Consider the following 5822-nt stretch of genomic DNA (forward strand, 5'->3'; position numbering starts at 1 on the left):
ACTGCAGGCTGTTCACGTTCTGCAACACCTACCACCACTCCATTTGCAGTCACAACACATCTCCCACGCACACGCTTCAGACTCGCTCACTGTTTACTCTCATTGGGAGTACTTTTGAGTTTTGATTGGCTGCTGCATATCTAGACAGGGTTGATTAGTCATTTACCTTTTTACTCACTTACAATTACAGATGCTCTCTGCAGGCACACTTTCATTAGACTGATTACACGATGAAAGGATGCTCTCACTAACAAAGATCCAGATTGCCAGTTTAAGCATTTTACTGCAAAGATGAAGGAAAGATACGGTGCAGGAGGCAACATGGCCCCTTGTTTTATAGCAGATTAGCTCCTGTAGGTTTAGGGGTTCTAACAAGACAACATTTCTAGCAACACTAAGTGTCTCTGTCTGAAACAAGAGCCCGTCTGCTCTGATTGGTTAGCTGGCCGGCTTTGTTGTAATTGGTTAACAGCTTAGGGATGACCTGCCCCTTAGCCTATAATGTACAATGTGTTGGAGTGCTAGCCAATAGAAGCGCAAGTGTTACATGGTGATGTCACTATATGACGGTAGTAAACAAAGGACAACAAATTAGGCGTTTCAGGACGGTTGGGGAGTGTGCTGGAGACAAACTCCAACTTTGGGGTTTTAGCCTTTTGTAGACCATATACTTGCACAAAAATGTATTTACGACACTAAATCTAAAAAAGAATATTAGGGCCCCTTTAATAAGAACTTTGAGTAACCCCCATATGATTAACACATGGGGGGAACAAATAAGCTTAATTGTAGAAAGATAATTAATCTGGAGACGGGAACATCGCTTTGTCTTTCGGGTAAAGGATGTGAACTGAAAAATTCATTTATGGGGCGAAGCCTGCGAGCTAATTCAGGCAGTCCACTCGAGTGCCAATGATACATTAGCACGTGACATGCTCGTCCCTCTTGCAACCAACCAAATACTTTCTCCTAAACATGCCGCTCTGTTTAAGCTGCCAGGTCTTCATGCCTCTGCCTCGCTATGCTGCTGCTGCCACTGCTGTGTTTACTTGCTCCTGCTAGGTTCATGCTCCTGCTGCTGTGTTTCATGTTGCTGCTGCTTGCCTGCCCCACCACCACCACCCCAGCTTCCATCCCAGCTTCCACCTGTAGGCTCGGGGGATAGTTATCTAATCATGATCAGAAGTGATGAGGCCCGAGCCTAGACGCCAAACTCAACTATATGCTGCTTCTAATAAACATATTAAGAAACACGTGAGTTGTCTGACCGAACTATGTTAATGAGAATAATACATTAAAAAACTCTAGGTCCCAAGCGACGAGTTTTTTTTAATGTTTACCCTGTGAGAAGTGTCCCAGGGACAGAATTGTGAATTAAAATGGGCAGTAAGTCATCTTCAAAAACTCCATGTGATGTCATGTAACTGTCTGCTATAAATACCTGCTGCAACCCAGTCAGCAGGATCTGAAATAAGCAGGACGTCAGATGTTGGTTTGTTTTTGATGAGCCAGAGCAGTGAGATTTGATGTCATTACTGCTCTTGTAAACCAGGAAATAATATCCACTTGGGATCGCTGATGATTCAACAAAATTACCCACAACTCTGAGTAAGAGTGAAGGGAGCCCGTGGGTGTTTGGTGCTGCCTCACTTGTTACAACCAGTTGTAAATAAAATTAAAATCACCAAGAAAACAACTGAAGTGGCATTTTTTGGAGGCCTTCATCTTGGGCGTATAGCGTTGCACCATAATGGCATTTGAAAATGTAATTATGATGTTAATAAATATCACCAGTATGTTGTTTCTGGGATATGTATATACTTGATTAATATTCACCCAGTGGCAAGAGGCCATTAAAAGGACAGCAGTATCATTAATAGCTGTCATAAATATTTATTTAGTGCCTTATAATACGATGAGAATTAATTATTTAACATAAAACCTTCTGATGCCATGCAACCAATGCCAATTAAGAACAAGCTCTATTAGAAGGCCCATTTAACCAACTGTGCCTTGATATGAAGCACCTCATTGCTTAAATCATAGTCTGTCAAATAATACGGCTGATTATGTTTTATTTATGAAGTTATTCAGTCTATACTATGGCATATGCTAATTTTCGGGTTCATGTTTGAATTTTGTGCCTCTTCTGTGACATGTTTCCATGCTTTAATGTTCAAAAAGCTCTTTCTTTTTCTCATACTGCCTGTGCTGCAGCACCTCTGTTCATCCTCAATCTGCACTGATTGGTTAGCTGGCCAGCTCTGTTGTGATTGGTAAATCACTGAGAGATGTTTCGCCTGATGTCCTATCACGTAGAATTAGTTGGAGCTCCAGCCAACAGAAGAGTGAGTGTTATGTAGTGATGTCTTTTTTTTGTACGTAGTGAAGGTTTTTTCCTGTAGTGTCTTGCCTTAAACAGATTATCGTCTTCTACTACTATTACTTTAAACGTTTAATTAAACAAGTGGCCTCAACCACCATCCATCTGGTGTCACATATGGGCCACACAGGCTTGTCAATGAAAGTGAAGTGACCGTTTTGTCCAAAGATATGAGTTTATTTTTCCCATACACACAGGAAAGAAAATGCCTGAGTTTCTACTTCTCCTTTTTCTCACCCTGTCTCCCTATTATTGCCCTTCCCCAGTCTCCCCTCTTTGCCGCCAGCTGATAACCAAAGCTCCAAACTGGCACTGCTCCTGTGCTCCTACACCACATCATGTGCAAAAACTGGGCACCATGTCAAGGCAGGCCACCCCCACTCACAGCAACATATGCCACATAGACAAGTCCTCTACCCAGCATGCATGCATGATGGACAATTTATGTACATGGATGAATCAGATTTAAGGTCAAGTTAACTGACAGGGTGCAGTGGCCAGAGAGTATCAGCGTCAACACAACGTTGACGTTAAGTGCTTTCAACATCCATGTCATTCACCCCCCAAACACCTCCCTCCCAGAATGCAACGGCTGTCAGATGAATATGCTCTAATTCCCCTCAAACCATTCCACACACACACACACACACACACACACACACACACACACACACACCAGGGGTGACTGGATTTGTTGCTGCTTAGCTCCTCTGGTGTATCTGGGCTGAGAAATCCAGGAATGAAAACACATCTTCTAATTTTGTTACGAGGGGATGAATTATAGCTGCAGGAAAAAGAGGCTTCATCAGACTGAGCCACACTGCTTTCATGTTTAGAGAAGCAGAGAAGATTCACTGGTACGTATTTTTAGAAGCTGGCTCGAAACACTGTTGAAATCCCATCAAGTTGGTTTGTAAACTGGTATGACTCAGCCGCTGAAAAGGAAATCTCAATTTGAGCCGTTTGGTAATTTCTCCAACGGGAAATTCCAACAACTGATTGTTGCAAGATCTCAAATGTAAGGATTTGCTGCTTCTGTTTATACGATATTAAGGTGGATCTTTTCTGGTTTTTGACAGCTAGTCTAAGAAAACAAGCAATGTGAATAATACGCGTAAAGATCTGAGAAAATCACCTTTTCCCCCTTGTTATGGACAAAACAAACAATTGATGAATGAAGAAAATAGTTTGCAGATTAAACAATATTGAAAATAATTGATAGTGACTCACCTACAATCAAGTATTTTTCAAATATAAGTCCATCGCCTTATCAGAGGCCAAAGTCAAGTATTACATTTGACCAGCAAACCTCTTTATAATGACATTAAGTGGCTACTATATTGCCTATCTGAAGTCGAAACATGCTAAATGTTTACCATTGTCTATTAGCTTTTATATTAGACTATCAAAATGTCAACAAAGCAATGAATTAAAGGACAGAAATCAATGTCAACTATGGAGAATACAGATAGTATAATGCATGGACTAATTCCCACAACATGACTAATAATAAAATGTATGTTTGGTAGTGGTGGTGTGGTCCTGACATTCCTCCACCTGCATTCTCCACGTTGACTTCCACATTAGGATTACTGCTGGGTTATTTATAGGAGCCGGGTCCAAAATAACACCTCGCAGTCTGCCTGTCTGTCTGACTGCCTGTCTGCGTTCTCCCCAGCCAAGAGACCGAGTCTCTGCATGGAAAAGGACGTGTGAAAGCTCCCCAGCAACAACACGCACACACGCACACACACTCATATACCATATGCAGTAGTATCCGACCGTACCCAAACACCCCTCCAATTTACCTCCGACTCCTTCTGCAGATCCTTGAACACATCTTTCCCTTTCGGCCTCTGTCGGTCGCCGTTATCGTTAAGGATATTTATGATAGGTACCTCCATGTCCTCCGCCTGCATGTTTCTCGGTCACCGTGGATCACTTCCTCTCCGGCGGATAGTGCATACCGGTCCGGTGGAGAGCTGAGAATCACTGCACCGTTGGAGCACCGGCTCCTGAGCTCAAGTTGAGGGTCTCCTCCTCCTCCTGTCTGTTTGGTTTACTGTCCCCGGGCGCCCGGAGAAGGCGGGGTTAGAGATCTAACATCATAGGGGACCACATGAAAGTAAAACTAGGTGGTGTTTACACAGAGGCAGTGTGAAAGATGTATGGAGGTAGATTTGTCTCAATATTATTTGAGTGAACAGAAATATATTCCGTGTAAATGTCTAGCCTAATCTGTAAATGTGAAACACCTTCCACAAACGCAAAAAAAGATTTGTAAACTCACAAAACCTAGGCCTACAGAGAATGACAGTAAGTAATGCACACACGTGTCTATTAATGAAACATTTCAGAAAACAGTCTAAAATTAAAAACATTAATTGCACGGTCACAAAGGCACATAATAAACCTTGTTAATACAATTGTCACTGACCTTAGGCTACACAAAATTAGGGTATCTACAAAAAAGGCATTGTTTCTTTATTCAATTTAGCTGGGAGCTTAATACATTAACCCAATGATTTAGTACATCTACAGACAGATGCCTGTCGAAAAATATGAAAAACCACAATGTACCAGCTTTGGATGATGGATGAAGTTCCCCACCAGCTGTGTCAAACTGAATCAACATTAAACAAGATTTCTCCTTGGTAATAAAACGTTGAGCAATACAATCTGCTGTCAGGGGTCCACATCAGTCTGTCTATTTATTTATGTGAAATGTAAGATGGAGGTGGAGGCCCCCGCACCCTCCCTTCAGGGTAGCAAGTGAATTATTGATATGTTGAGGTGGGGGTTTGTGTGTATAATGGCAAAAATGTCTACCAACACACAAACCCCTGACAGTGAAGAACCACTTATGATGACATGATTAGATTGCACAGTTGCTGGTTGAATCAGTTTAATAATTTGAAAGTGCAATCCAATGAGATGTCAATGGGAGAGAAAGGTTGTGTTTCTAGAAGTTGTCAGATGGTTTTACCTGTGGCTAGAGGATGCTGCTTATTTTAACATATAGTCTCCAAGCCAAAGCTCAAATCTCCTTGATGACATCAGGGTTATTTCTAAAACTTAAACTGATAGAGCACTATGAAAAAAATAATTGACATGGCTCCAGATAACACTCACAATTGCAATTTGCGGGCACATTTAAAATGATGTTGTACTGAGAACTCTGCAGCTTGGACATGGATTCCCATACAAATAAAATCAAACATTTAATTAAATTACACCTTTCATTCTTTTTTTTTTACAGTGCAAAGATATATATTTATTTGATTTGTACTCATTGTGTTCTGGTAAGTAAACATTTTTACAAAAAAGCGCTTTTTGCTTGTCAAAGTACATTTTTTAGATGTCAGCTATATCGGCTGTCATGTCAAAAAAAAATTATCCAGGTTTAAACACATATATTGTATATGTTGATGTGTTGGCA

This window comes from Notothenia coriiceps, unplaced genomic scaffold, assembly GCF_000735185.1.
Source record: "Notothenia coriiceps isolate Sejong01 unplaced genomic scaffold, NC01 NC01_scaffold00031494, whole genome shotgun sequence".
Lineage (NCBI taxonomy): Eukaryota > Metazoa > Chordata > Actinopteri > Perciformes > Nototheniidae > Notothenia > Notothenia coriiceps.